We start from the raw sequence: 16,261 nt of genomic DNA on the forward strand, positions 1-16,261 counted from the left end.
ATAAATGTTAAAATGTGTCACACTTATGGTTATTATGTTGGCTGCCTCATGGACTTATCCTTAAATTAAATCAGTGGATTCAAATAAAAATTATGATTTGGTGTTTGTATACTTTTATGCTTTCAAAATAATTGAGGCATTATTCCTCAACACTCATCAACAATCAGGCAATTGCACAGGATCACAAAGAATTCTCTTGTAATTTTTATCAGAACAGAAACCATGCCTGTGTGGCAAAGAGCTTCATGATGCTATTAACAAATGAATTGCTCTGAAGATACTGGAATGTATCCCAAGTCATGTATAATTGACTATTTCATCAAACATGATGATATCAAAATATTCCAAAACCACTGAATTATGGGGTAAAGGCTAACTGAAATTACTTAGTAAAATCTTGTGGAAAAGATTTGTTGGATCACCAAGTGCGAATTTTGACAGATTGTATGCTAATATGAAATGCCAGCATGTGGTAACTTCAATGAAACAGTCACTGACTGGGCCATATCCTTTTGGAAAGCCACACAAATACAGAGAGTACTCATGAGCAGTGGGACACAAAATGGGGGTTCTGAACCAGGCTCACAATGACTTTTGTGTTACATATGTTATATTTATTCTCATATTAATAAGTTATCTTCATTTTAAAATGATTAAAGAAGACAATTTAGGTGATGCAAACAAGCTCCAACACTTGACAGTCTTTTTTTCTGAGAACTGCAAAATAGGGCAGAAGGCCAGAAGTTTCTGTAGGATAAAGACTGAACACGCCCGGCCGGGCGTGGCTCAGCGGTTGAGCATCAACCTAGGATCCAGGCAATCTGGGTTCGATTCCCGGTCAGGGCACATGGCCAGGTTGCAGGCTCGATCAATGACTCTCTCATCACTGATGTTTCTATGTCTCTCTCTCCCTCTCCTTTCCTCTCTCTGAAATCAATAAAGATATATTTAAAAAAAAAAAAAAAAGGCTAAAGAACAAGGAAGAGACAAGTAGAAAATATCCAATTTGCTGGGGCCACTTAAGTCAACCTTGCCTGGGGTGAGATGCCCAGAGTTAGTTTAGCATTTGGGGACTGGCTGGCTGAATATGCTGAGTTTCTGGTCAAGAGGAGTTTTGAGAGTGACATGCAAGTTACCTAAGTTTCAGTTTGCTGACAGGGCACCCAGGGCAGGAGCAGCTTCATCTGGGCCTGGAAAGATATTTCAACAGTTCCCCTCTTCTGATAATTCTCTTTTGTCATTCTAGTTGAAGGAAGACCATCTGTTGGCTGGTCAGTGGCTACCCACATGCATTTAAAACTTTTGAGAGAACGCAGTGTATTGGGGAGACAAGAATAATAATCAGCAACAAAACAACACCCATGGTTTGGAGAGCACTCTTGAGCCAGGGTCTGCATGACCCAAACCAGCTAGAATCAAATAAGTCAAGAAATGATCCTGAAGCGGGAAATACTTCCATATCCCCGTGGCTTGTGAATGTATTCCAAGTAACTCTGTCTCCACTTCCCCAGAAGTGTTCATCCATAGAGCTTGTTTCAGAGACACTGAGGCATAAATCAGGGAGAAGTCGTGATGGCAGAAAGAACTACGGGGTAAAGAGCCTCATAGCCAACCCAGGAGGCATTCTGAGGTTGGATTACCCTGCTTTTCAACGGCCTGAGATACGTGAACAATGCCTCATCTTTCCAGGTCAGAGCAAGGCAAACGATGGACAAAAGAATCGTAAAGGCCTTCACAGTGTAACATTTAGGAAAAGGGTAGTCAGAGAGGGAAAGTGAAATGGAAAAAAAATGTTCTTGATCCTCTTGATTTGACCATTTGGGAGGAAGTAGTCTGTCTTGATGTTAGCCGCTTGTCTTCCTAGTTAATATGATTTTGAGGTCTCCAGCATTTGCACTGGATCCATGTCATGTGGAACCTTCTTCAGTTGTGAAATATGCACCAAGCTTTGACACCTTGTGATCTGGCAGTGGTGTCAGTGGTCAAGAGTACTTGGTAGTGTCCTTTCCATGAATCTCAGTTTTACAAAATGCATCACAATAAAATAATAACCGTCTGTAAATGACAAAAGGCTTAAAAATTCCCATTGTTAAATATCTGGTGAGAGTTTATTATAATGGAATCGACAAAGAAATTTGGTTATTTCTGTAACACACAACAGTTTGAGATGATAACTAGAATTACAAATGATAACACTCTACTAGTACATATCAGATTTTTAGGATTTTTATGCAATTGCTGGAACAGTTACATTAATAACATACACCCATACAAATATAGCCTAAGAAAGTTACACATCACTTTTTATTTGACAATGCCTCCTATGTAACTTAACATATCGAATAAGCCTAATTAGTTTAATATCTCTCTTTTACAAGGTGAGGGACAAATCTTTGGGGATTTTCCAGGGACCTCTGGAAAATCTGTTACTTTGAGGTAAAAAAAAAACTTCATTTAAAATTGGATTTTGGGAAGTAGTCAAATGTCAAGACTTTATCATTGGACTGAATAGGATCACAGGTTATTATGAAATAATACTTATTTTTAAAGTGACAATAGATTCTAAAGGCAAATGCAAAAGCTTACATAGTTGTGAATAAAACTTGGCTTTTAATATTGAGAAGACTGAATGTCCTTAAGTAATCAAAGACCTGATGAAGACTGCATGAAACATAGTAAATCATTTTGGTAAGACACAAAGCCTTTGCTACCCAGGCAGATTACTTAAAAGGTAAAGAAGAAACTTTACTCACAATTTTTTATTAAGAGCAGACTAATAACATAAGAAAACTTCATTCTTTGAACAAAGAGAAAACCAAATTCTGATCTTGCAATAGTGTACTTTTGATATTAAAACTCATTTTTTAAAAATTTAAATAAGCCCTAGCCAGTTTGGCTCAGTGGTTAGGGTGTCGGACCACAAACTGAAGGGTCCCAGGTTCCATTCCAGCCAAGGAAACATACCTCCGTTGCAAGAAGGATCCCTGGCCCAGGTCAGGGTGTGTACGGGAAGCAATCAATGGGTGTATCTCTCTCACACCGATGTTTCTCTTTCTCTCCCTTCCACTTTCTCTGAAAAGTGATGGAAAAAATATCCTCAGGTGAAAATTAAAAAAAACTAAAACTAAAACTTAAATAAATCCGTTCCGATCTCAGCCAGGTTGACCACACATAAAATATCTTTCCCAAGATTCTTTTTCCAAAACCTTCTACAACTTTTCATATCCATTCAGATGTTGTCCTGTGGGTGCAAAGGGGCCACATACGAAACCTGACAATGTCAGGCAAGGCCTGCATGGCATCCTTACAAACTCAGAGACCTAAAGTAACCACAGAGGATGGTCTGAAATTAAAATTTTTTAACTGAAAGTAGTTCATGGTGGGTAGTCATGTCCTAGGGCAGTATTTTTCCCTGACAAAGGTCAATCTTCACCTTAACTAAGCCTGTCTGTTGTCTTTTTGTATCTAGGATAACATACTTGAAAACATGCCTTTTCAATAACAAAGTAATTTCCTTTTTTTCTGGATCCCTCACTGCGTAGCACCAGAGCCAGAGACCACAAATCCCTTCATTGTTATTGTTATTAATTGTTGACTGTTAACTGTCCTGCACCCACCTATGTAAAAGAAGTTATGCTTCTATCATTCTACTTTTTATCCAATTCCAGAGGTGTCTTCACTTTGCTTTCTCCCACCTCCCTAAGCAATCACGGATGGATTTCGGGGAACCAACTTAATGCCTCCTCTTTTGATTGTAATGTGTAAAATAAGGTGTAAAACTACCATTTTCCAGAGCATTTTCTCAATCCATTAAGATTTTTACTTCCTGGCAATTGTCATCAGTTTGGCTCAAATAAACTCAAAAGGATTCTTACAGGTTCTGATGTTTCTTACATTGACAGTCCTGGTCTTTCCATCTTCCTCTTCCTGACACAGTTATTTTACTTTAGGCAAAATTACTTTATTATTTCCCTTATAAAAAAAAATCAAAGCATATGTCCTCTGTGTCTTTTTTTAATCCACAAAAAAACAACAATCTACTTTCTTTATCTACTTTTCATTCAGAGTTGTTTTCTTTTACCCTCTTTATTTCTAGTAATTCTAATTACATATATTAATTGGAATTCTTAATCCTTAGAATCCTTAATTCCTAGGGAAAGCCAAGAAGTAAGAAATTGTGGACTAAAAAATTTATAAATGTAATTTTTAATTTCTAAAAGTATATTTTTCTTCATAGTAAATTTTTCAATGTGGCACAAAACATGTTTATTATAGATCAAAATATCTTTGGTTCTTCTGTGAAAAGAAACCAAAAAATGGATAAACCTAAGTTCAGTAATTAATATTTCAGTATTTTATCTTACTTGGAAATGATCTAGATATTCAGTGAATATCCATCATTTAATTTACCTAGTATAACTTCAAGTTACCAAAAAGGTTTTGGAAACTATTTTTTAAAAGATTTTTTATTGATTTTTAAAGAGAAAAGAAGGGGGAGAGAGAGAAACATCGATCACATCCCCTACTGGGCATCAAACCCACAACCTAGGCATGTGCCCTGACAGGGAATAGGACCAGTGACCTTTCAGTTCATGGGACAATGCTCACCCAACTAAGCCACAGCAGCCAGGGCTTGGAAACTGTTTTTAAGTAGACATACTGATACCATTGTAATAAGCTGGTTATTATTTAACAGGAAAGGAGGAAAGAGAAGACTAGATATAGACATGCCATTTATACAACTTTGCCATAAAGCTACATTTAACACTGTCCATGACTGTTCCCCCATCATCGATGGGGGAAGGGACAGGACAAAGGCAGTTTAGACACATACCCAGTAAGGTCTGAATGATGTGGGAAAATGCTTGCCAGTCAATCACACATGGAGGTAATTGGCCAGGATGGGCATGTCCACTGCAAGCCTGCAAAATCTAAATATATAAACTTCCAAAGAAAGTTCCTCTCTTTTTCTCTTCTCCCTCTTAGGATGCTCTCCCTTCTGCCCACATGGTACATGGCCATGTTGGACTCCACACATGGACTAATGAACTTTCATCTGGCCTGAATGCTGAACCACATCCAGCTTCTTGTAGGCAGTGGGAATGGCACTGGGTCTTAGTCCAGTGGGTAAGACTGGATTTGGGTTCAGCAACCTCAGTACTTGAGTTCTGTCTAGGAAAAAATTCAGAGTCAAGACCCAAACTACAAGAGAACATTTATTTTTAAAATCACAGAGGTGGAAGAAGCAATTCATAGGAAAAATAGGCTTAGGCAAAGGAAGGGTCCTTGGAGCTTGGGAGTGAGGAAGCTAATGCTAAAGTGACCAGGGGAGATGAAGAGGGGAACAGAGAGGGAAAGGGAAAGGCATAGGGGTGCTCCCAGGAGGGAGAGCGCTGAGTCCTCTGTCCTAATGGTTTTAAGGGTGGAAATCTTAGGGGACATCCCAGGGGAAGATCTAAATGGAATATTCAGCAGCTTTCCAGATGTGTCCTTTCAGGATTGTAGTCTCCACTAATTGGTCAGCACCGGGGGGGGGGGGGGGGGGGGAGCAATTATCCAATGCAGCTGGTCCTGAAGTTAGCTGTGGCTGGTTTTGTTGCTTTTCTGGGCCTGGAGCTGAAACACAACTGTGGTCTAAATGTTATCTCTAAAGAGGAAAGGTCAAGGGGTTCCAAACCACATGACCAGTAATATGCTAAGGGAGAAAAGGCCACCCTGGAAGCCAGGTCCCACCCTACAATTGTCCTTTGCAAGGCACCTGGGGCTTTCCACCCTAATGACCTTCTGTACCTAGCCCATTGTCCTTACTCTGCTCATGTCTGTCTAACTGCATACCACAGGCTGCAACATGGAATGGAAGCTCTGGATACTGGCCTTATTTCTGGCTCTGCTGAACTCCCAGCTGCCCCTCTTTCAGGACCAGTTTGAGGGAAATAAGACATTGGAACCTGAGGAATGTAACTCCATGCTAATAAAATCTTCTACCATCTCTTATCCTCCTGTGGAGGCTTCTGAAAATGATTATTTCAGAGGCTCTCCAAGAACCTCACGAACAACAGAGGATTCCCACTTGTGTACCCCTGCAGCATCAACACCGTTAAGCATAATTAGTATTGAAGAGTTCATTTGTAAACTTTTATCTTACATCTATTTAATTTACTTGCTAATAATCAGTTGTCTAAATTATTCATGAAAATTTCATGAGACATTAAAAAGCCTTGTTACTGGAGAGCCTTCTGAATTGGGGTGGGGGGGGTCCTCCCCTCCTTGGCTATCAATCTCAAGAGAAGGAATTCAGGTGAGTGACAGAAAGCAGCATTGAAGCTAAGCAAAAGAATTTATTAAGTAAGCAAAGCAAGAATTTATTAAGAATGCACTTGGCATAAAGCACAAGCAGACAACTCAGCTAGTCTGGGAGTCCAGCCTGGTGGGAGTTCAAGAGATTTTATACTGTTCCCTCTATAAGTTTCAAAGGTCCCCTGCAAGATACTTTGAGTAGCAGACAAGGTTTCAAAGTCCCCTTCTACATTGTTGTGGCTTATCTAGGGATGTTTGAACATACATTTGGTCATCTTGTTTGGCAAATTCTAAGTTGGCTGACTATTCAGTGGGTGAGATAAACTTCCCTTTTTCCCTCCTTCCCTGCTTTCTGACCCTAGTAGCTATCTGCCTAACAATCTTAAGTTATCTTTCTTGCTGACAAGTTCTGTAACAGAGATAACATGAACTTATTTTACTTTTAGTAGTTAGAAAAAAAGATTATATTTAATTCTGGTAATTCTAAAGACATGTCTGTTTTAATTAAACCAAAAAATTTAAACCAAGTTTTATTTACTGACGATTATTTTAGATCATGTGAACTTGAATAGAGCTCTTTCCAAATACCATCCAGAAGTAGAAAAAAATCACATATTTATAACATATCGACATATATAAACAGACAGACACAAACAGAGATGTTATAGCTTTCATTTTAAAAAAATTAGCCATGATAGTACAAAACACTCTAGTTTGTAAAAGAACAGTTTGATCCAAATTGTGTTTCTGGAAGATGGAATAAGTTAAGTTTACCAGCTCAGATGGCTTAAACTTTTTACTAATATTTATAAAGATTTTTAAGACTTTTCACTTGACTTGTTCCAAGTAGCCTTTCCTTTTCTTTTTTCCTTCTGATAAAAATTACTTCCTTGAAGTCTGCATTAAAAAGAAATGGCTGTCAGTTTCTAGAGAAGACCAGGGAGAACGGTTTCATCTCAGAACAGAGAAAGAATGAAAGTTGCTACAAGAAGGACTTTTATTTCCTAAGGTCAAACTGTATACAATACTTACAAGTCTTTGAGATGGATAGGGGAGGTTTGGGGATTGGTAAAAAGGATAGGTATACTTTGAATTGTTTCTAGAGCCACACTTCTAGTCCTATAAACATAAGGACAGCTATTACTAGTTCTTCAAAACTTGGATTGTAACCTGAATGATATCAGGCACTGACCCACCCATCCAATTACATTATCTTCAGGTATCTTTTTTATATCAGGTAGATCTTCAACTAAGACAGAAATCAAAGGCTTCCTATTTTCTAAATTTAGAGCTGTTTGTCTTTGGAATGTTATTCTTTCCTTCTGGGTACAGTTTCATTTAGCTTGAAGGAGACAACCTTAAAAAAAATCAGGCTCTGAATATCAGTTTTCAGTTTGGCCAACTTCTGACCATATGGCTACATATTGTTTTAAAAGTCCTTTCAAATATCTTGCCAAATTTCAGCTGGTACAAATAGTAAATACCTGGCAACACTGAATGACCCCATGGACAAAAGAGGCATTTCCTAAGAGGGTACAAAAGATACTATCCTCCCAAGATCCATAGCAACTTCCAAAGATAGCTGAAAGAAAGACAGACTTAGGCAATTCCCTGAGAGCTGGCAACAGTCAGTAGGGCCCTGTCTGCAAATGGAGTGCAACCTGCATTTCTGTCCAGCCATATTTTGGGGCCCCTAACCTGATGAGTGAACCGCCTGCACACACAGGACCCAAAAACTTACATACCCCAGACAGGCAGAAAGCCAAGCCAAGTTCTCAGAATACAAATGAGACAAACAAGAAGGCTATAGCTGTCCCTGGAGGAGAAAGGAGCATTATTAACCAATAGACACCCCAAAATCAAATCCACAAAAGTTTGGATTTGGAAAGGAAGGGACAAATTTTACCTTCTGTCTAATGACAAAACTAGAACAATTTAGTAATGATTCTGTTGTGCTTGATTCAAAGGAAAACAATCCATGAATTGGGGGAGTCAAGTGCCTCACAAGCAATGGAGCACTGTTCCCAAGGGATCTGGGGCAGGAGGGAGAGACACCTGGGAAAAGGGTCATGACTGGCTAGTAGGTCAGTAATTTCCTAACAAGACTAGCAGGTTCTATTTTCTATTGGAAAGTAAACTAGCTAAAGCTGAATTGGAGGACTGTGATATGTTAGGTTTCCTTGACAGGTGTTTCCCATAAGCACAGGCTGACTTAGGTTTAGATTTGTGATGTGGGCCAGGCCATAGGGGCAGCCTCCATTTTATGTCTTGATCCAAATTAACTTTATAACTGCCTTTCTTGAGCAGACACTGTAGAGATCTGGCAATACTGACTCTAGTAAGAATTTTCACCCTTCACTGGTTTTTGTCAGTTTTCCCAGAGTCCCATCTGCAGGCTCCAGAGCAAGTGGGATTTAAAGTAGAATATAGCCCTGATATCTACTGGATATCTACATTAATTTTCATTTTAGTTTTCCCTGTTTAAGGGAATAACTAGTAGCAGTTCACTGGAGAATCAGTCAGAGTTTCATCGACCCTGGGAGGGGCCCCTGTGGGGGCATTTGAGTTGGTGTGGGAAGATTTGACAAAACCTTCTAAGATAATCTTTTTTCCAATGCCCTGGTTAAGATTGCAAATGAGACACCAATTTCTGAGCCAGGCATTTGATGATGGACCCCTAGGAGAGTGCAATGCGGGAAGCCCAGGTATTTTGTTTCTGGCCTTGGAGTCACTGCACTTGTAAGGCCAATAACTCTGTGGACTTTTGTTTACTGTCTTATATTCTCTTCTGAATGGAAAGGCAATTCACACAGAGGACTAATAGATTGTGAGTGCTCAGGTAAAGGAGAATACAGGAGAGTAGTGACTCATGTCAGTCTTTCTTTTTCTCTTTCTCTCTCTTTTTTTTAATAGTTCAGATCAGCCTGTCTGGTTCATTTCAGCTCCTTCACTGCCAAACCTGGGGGCAGGGACTGCTTCACTCTCTCTGCCTTCTCTTTGTCAGTGATGACAAAGGTCTAAAAATATCTGCCACATCAGACTTTAAGCTTCACATTATCTTTATTTTTCTTGATCTTGACACATTTGGCATCCTTTTTCCTGTCTGTGGGCTGGAAGTCCTTGATTTCCTCAAATTTTTGAGGCATGGCTACAATGCCCAGAGAGCATGCTGCTGACCCCTTACTATGCCCCTATTCCCCGTGTGCCCCCCAAGAGGCACTCGCAGGCAGTCTTAGAGTCTTCTGTTTTAGGAACTTCTTGTTCTCCAATTTTTCATTAGTTTTTTGGGGTGACTCTTTCAATGTAGCCATTTTGGAATTTTGGAGCCTTATGGAGGTTTCTGCATGGCAATTAAAGTAGCTGTCCCATTCTGTGTTATTTTGGGAACCCTTGCTTTCAATGGCACTTCTTAAGCAATCTTGTTTAATTAGAATGTTCCCCATAATGGCCTTTGTAATTCCAGGTTGCCTTTGTAAGTTTTTGCCATTTTGGTAGATAGCTACACCTTCTGTTACCACAGTTCATAGACATAAAATAAGCAAGTATGCCAGAAGGTGAAGTGCTCAATTCTTTGAAACTTGAGGATCCTGTTTCTTTAGCTAAGGGTTGGGTTTCTTTGGAGCCAAATTAATACCTGAGAGAAATGTGTCACTTGATGGGGACTTTGGTGATGTTTTACGGTGTACCTCATTGCAAGAAAATGCTCTTGGAGGTGATGGGTGACCTGGTGTCAATCTGACCTCTCCGTGACCAACTTATCCTAGCCTGCAAGTCTTAGAGGTAAGTGGACTGTGTTCTAACAGCTTTTAAGTGCTCAAACTGTGCACTCCAATTCTGCACCTTTGACTTAAGAGATTCCCATTAGAAATAAATCTACTGTTCCTGTCATGAGATTTCTTTATACTGACAGACAACTTGATGGCTTTTAATAATCTGATTTGTGGCCACCTAGATTTTTATTTTGATGGTCAAAACAATGAATTTCTTGTCTTTATTTTCCTGAGTCCCTCAGAGGTTTATGCTGTGGACTTACCTTAAGGCTTTGTAAGTCCTCTAATAGCTGCCAACCATTGTGGACTCCCAATATAACCATCCAAACCTTTCTTGGACTTCAGATCCTTTCTGGAAACTTCACAAACCTCAGAACCTTTCAGGAAAAGTGAGAAGTATCACCCCCTGCCTCTGAAGAAGAGGGAGTGGTTACTCATGGAGATCTCTGTAGAAAGTGCCATTACTCTGATCAGATAATTGAACAGAATAGTTACCATTGTGCTTTTATATTTTTATAATCTTTGAGGTACAAGTTACAAACTTTTGTTTCACGGTAGACTCAACTTCTTCACCTCATGCTAATGTTAGAAAAATTTCAGTTATTCTACTACTATTACAATTAGTGTAAAATTCATACTAAAATTTTAATGAGTGATTAGAGTTTTTCAAGTGAGAAAAGAAAAAGGATAGCAGATATACATATAACCATGTTTGGTTTTGTTTACAATTCTCACTTGATAATTGTGAAGACAGCAGTGACTCCAAATTATTGAGGATTTTTGTGAGGATATGAGCAAATATATGGCAAGTTTGTTTTTTGTCATATGTAATTTTCCTTTTCTGTTAGCACTTTGTCTATCATTAGGTAATAACATCGTCATTGTTAATATTCTTCAGCAAGCTCATATTATTAATGTTTTTTCTTCATTACTCAAATATCACATATAAATCCTAAATTACAGTTTACTGATTTATCCACAGTCTCAGTCTATTTTCAAAGATGAGGATACTTGGCTAATAAAATTATGACTTGCTTACTTTGCATTAAACTCTTATATTTGAAAATTTTGTTTTGAACTTCACATATTTAAAAGAATTTTATAGATGCTAAATACATATTATAGGTCTCCTCTTCTATTAAGTATTTAAAAATAACTGAAAGTAGGGCCCTAGCTGGTTTGGCTCAGTAGTTAGAGCGTCAGCCCACAGACTGAAGGGTCCTGGATTCAGTTCCATAACTTGGTTCCAGGCAAGTGCGGGAGGCAACCAATCGATGTCTCTCTCTCACATTGATGTTTCTCTCTCTTTCTCTCCCTCCCACTCTCTCTGAAAAGCAATGGAAAAAATACCCTCAGGTGAGGATTTAAAAATAAATAAATAAATAACTGAAAGTATTTGTAGTTATTGGATTTTTTTTCCTATGGAGAAGCAAAGTAAAATAAGATATCCAATATTTCTTGGTATCTTAATCCAGGGAACAAAAATAATAATTTCAAAGCAAAGTACCTGACACATGCCTATATTTTTTTTAAAAAAAGTGCTTGGAGGCAGAGAAAATACTTATTCTAGTCCTCTTGCCTATGAGCACCTCACACTACCCTTGTAGTTGTTTTTCTCGTACTCTGCTCCACTCAACCCACAAATTTCTTCAAAATTTAGTACTCTATGCATGTTGGCTGACAGTGACCCAATAAAACTAGACACACATCAAAGCCTGTGATCAGTTCAGCAGAAATGAACACTTAACACACCATTAAGTCAACCATTAAGGCCACCCTGTTTTCTCTGCTTCGCTGCTGCCTAACATGCATGCAAAAGAACCTGAGTGCTTCCAGGGAAGGAGGCCCAGCACAGCAGCAGTGCCATCCGTCCAAACAGCAGATAAGAGCTCAGAGGGCGGCTGTTAGGATGGAAAGCAGCTGGCTGCCCTTAATGGTCCCTGATTCTGTTTGAGAGCAAAGTTCAAAAAGAGAAATGTACAGAAGGATAGAGTAACGAGTAGAAAATAAATATTTAGATACATCTTTTCTTTTGCTTTGTGTTATGAAATGCTCTGAGTATTTTCTACGTGATCACCTATGACTTAAGAGATGTAAATTCTCACCAAGCTGTGTTTGGTGTATGAGTGAGTATGTGTGAAAATATATCCAAGATGCTTTTCCCCCTATAGTCACTATAACACAGAGTCTATAATAATTTGATAAATGAAGCAATAAAATTAATAATTACACATAGTATTAAGCTACCTCCCTGCTGTTAGACTAAGGACTTTCTATGTTTTCACTTATTAAATGTTCACACAAAAAATCATGCTTTTTATTTTACAAATTAGGGAATTAAGTTTCAAAGATATTAAGTATGCTTCTCTCAATTACCACAACTAATAAGAACACAGTGGAGTATTGAAATAAGGTCTAAAGCATCTATAAATCACATAGCATCTCCATCGCTCTATTTCAAATTTGTCACTTAATATGACGGTTACTGTTCAAGCTGATTTGTCCACTGAGATTGGGTACTATATATCTACAAATATATCTCATTTGAAATCAAACTTTTGTGATTTAATAATTCATTAGCAACTTTATGGAGATATATTTTACATACCATACAATTCACCCATTTAAAGTATACTATTCAATGGTGTTTACTGTATTCACAGCATTGTTCAACTGTCATCACAATCAATTTTAAAACATTTGATCAGCCCAGCCAGGTGTGGCTCAGTGGTTGAGCGTCGACCTAGGATCTAGGAGATTCCCTGTCAGGGCATATGCCCAGGTTGCGGGCTACAGATGATCAATGACTTTCTCATCATTGATGTTTCTCTCTCTCTCTCTCCCTCTCCTTTCCTCTCTCTAAAATCAATAAAGATATATTTAAAAAAACAAAACAAAACAAAACAAAACAAAACAACATTTGATCACATCAAAAAGGAATTGCATATCCTTCTGCAGTCATCCCACCATTTCCCACAACTCCACAACCCAGTCCTAGATAATCACTAATCTATTCCCAGTCTCCATAGATTTGCTTATTATGGACATTTTATATAAATGCAACTTAAAAATATGTGGTCTTTTGTGGCTGGTTTCTTTCACTTAGCATAATGCTTTCAAGGTTATTTCATGCTGTTGCATATATCAGTACTTCATTTCTTTTTATTGTTGAATAATATTATTCCATTGTATGGATATGCCATATTGTGTTTTTCCATTCATCAGCTAATGAACATTTAGGTTGTTTCCACTATTCGGTTGTTCCAAATAGTGCTGATATGAATATTTATGTACAAATATTTATTTGGATATCCTTGTTTTCATTTCTCTTGAGTATATATCTAGAAGTAGAATTGCTGGGTCATATAAACTCCAAATTTAACCTTTTGAAGAACTGCAGAACTACTCTTTCATTCCTGATTCTAGAAATCTGACTCTTCTCTTTTTCTTGGTCAGTGTAGCTAAAGGTTTACTGGTTTGGTTATTTTTTCAAAGAATCAACTTTTGGTTTTATTGATTTTTTTCTCTATTATTTTTCTATTCTCTACTTCATTAATTTAGGTCCTAATCCTTATTATGTATTTATTTATTTCTGCTTACTTCAAGTCTAGTTTGTGTCTGAAGATGGAAATTCAATACATGGTTTTAAATGCATAAGTATGTATTTTGAGTGTTTGTTTACATGACTATCTTTTCATAGTCTGGATTCAACCTAGTAGAAATCAGGAACCTTGACTTATTTAACTTTGTCTCAATTGCATAATATAGTCTTTGGCTCAAACTACTACTAAAAATATGGATAAAATATCAAAAATACATTTTCAAATGCATTGAAGAACTAACAAGAAAATAGGGATAATCAAGACCAAAATCTAAGTTAAAGTAGGAAATCAGAGACAGGTAAGCAATTGGACCATTTTCACCTTGATAGTATCAGGCAAAGAAAAATAAATTGAGCTTTACTTTCTACTGACCTAGGACATGAAAAAAAATATTGTCCAAGGTAGGAAATGTAACAGGGTACTCAAGGTTAATCAATAAACTTTATATAAACCTGCTTCCCCAAGGTTACAGTAAGGGAATGGCCCATCACTGAGGGGAAAACGTATGGTACAAGTGCATCTATATGATGTTCAAAGCATGCTAAGATAAATGTATACTTAACCATACATCTGGCAAAACTATGAAGGCAAGGAAGGAAATAATAATCACTAAATTCATGGTCATACTTCCTCTGAACAGAAATAGAAGGAGATGGGTTTGTATAGGGACACAGAGAGACTAAAGAATATAATGAAAATGTTTTCATAAACTAGACACACACCAGAATATGATGGGCACCAGAATACAGGTGCCCATCATATCATTATTCTTTATATCTTACACATTTTAAACAAATATTCTTTGGTATTTGACCATATTTGACTTTAAGAATAAAGAATAAATATAAATGGCAGTAATTACATAGATCATTTTTCAAATAAAATAAAGCCTAGAGAGAGGTTGAATAACTAGTTCAAGGCTAAACAACTTGTTAATCAAATCAGGACTAAGCTATATTTTCTTTAATAAGTAGCTATAAAACTTTTTAAGAGCCATCTACCAAATAGTATAACTTTAGCACTAGTAAAACAATTTTAAATATCAGTAATGTATTTGATCATAACATGCATACTGTAACAAGTTTTTGCACCAATTATCATTCTTATTAAGCCTCTAAAAAGCATGGCTACAATAGTGCACACTAAAATGTATCTAATGTGCACTAAAATGCTGCATATTTGTAATTTCAAGTTACTTTTCCTATGGAAAAAAACATTCTTGAAAAAATGTACTCTACTGTCTTTAGCTGTCAATATTTCTAACTTTAATTATTAGAAAAATAATAAAAATTTATGTATCATAGTTATATCATCAAAATTTATAATGAACATAATCCCTTTGTGTAGTTCAAAAAGAATACATCTACACATATATGAGTACATGTACATATACATTTTTTTCTCTGTAAGGAATCATAAGAATATGGTAAATTTTATGTTATTTTACCACAATTTTTTAAAGAGTGGTGTTTGTAGGCCTTGGACACTTAAAGAAATAAGTCATAAAGAAAGCAAGCAAGCTGATTTTGCATTGTTCAGATCAGTATTTCTCAAAGTGTGGTGCCCGGACCAGCAGCATCATTATCACCTGGGAGCCTGTTAAAAATGAAAATTTCAGCAATTTGTGTTTTAATAAGCCATCCAGATGTTTCTGATGCAACATGTGAGAATCACTGGTCTAATATTTAGCCAAGGCTGAAAACTGTGGACTCTGAGGTTGGAATTTGCAAGAATACATTAGAATCATGTGGAAAAATTTTAACAAATGCTGATATCTGGGGCCTACTTCAAACCAATTTAGGATCTCTAGGGTTGGCATTTGGACATTGATGCTTTAAAAAACTTCCCGGATGATTTTAATGTGTATCCAGTGGTGTGAAACATTCCTTTGATGGTCATTAGATGGTCTAGCTATGCCCCTTACGATCTCTAGTCCATAATGTGGACAATAATGCAGCGTAAACAAAGGATATAGATAGTTCGAGTTCATTAGCAAAACCACCATTATTGTGAGCTGTGCCTTGATGTTTTAGATATTCTATACATCAGAATCCATATACCTTAAGGAAACTTCCAATTATTATTCGATTTTTTTATGTACCATGCCTATCGTTAAGAAAACATTTTGATCATGTTTGCATGGAAACAAATATGGTCTTCTTTGAGAACATTTTAAGAATTTTAGATTAATAAATTGGCTTCTGGGTTCCTTTTCGTGAATGTCATGAACTTAATTGATATGAATGTAGCCAGACGTGGAGCTGAAAAGGCATTATTTCTTTCATGGTGACATTCTTACATGGCCCTGTACCATATATATATATTCTATACCTACCATGTTGTGGTTTATGATGATTAAGAACAAAGTGTTTTCAAAGCATACATGTGGTCCTTGTCTTTTAACTAGTGCTTCATAATTGTAATTGTTACTATTTTCATCATTCCCTTTGTGCTAACACTGTCTTTCATTGGAGACCTTCTCCCCTGTTCAAGTGTTTCTAATTCAGTGATATTAATTGCCCAAAACTGTACCCTGTGGTTCTGAATCCAGACTTTGCTCTCTCAGGCAATCTTTCTCAGCCTAACCCTTTC

General features: G+C 37.2%; 1 pseudogene; it reads right to left on the reverse strand.

Moving 5' to 3' along the window:
• Positions 1-9,230: 9,230 nt before the first annotated feature.
• On the reverse strand, positions 9,231-9,443 carry LOC107540750 (large ribosomal subunit protein eL38 pseudogene; annotated as a pseudogene).
• Between the last annotated feature and the right edge of the window lie 6,818 nt (positions 9,444-16,261).

Source organism: Miniopterus natalensis, chromosome 10 (genome assembly GCF_054644295.1).
Source record: "Miniopterus natalensis isolate mMinNat1 chromosome 10, mMinNat1.hap1, whole genome shotgun sequence".
Lineage (NCBI taxonomy): Eukaryota > Metazoa > Chordata > Mammalia > Chiroptera > Miniopteridae > Miniopterus > Miniopterus natalensis.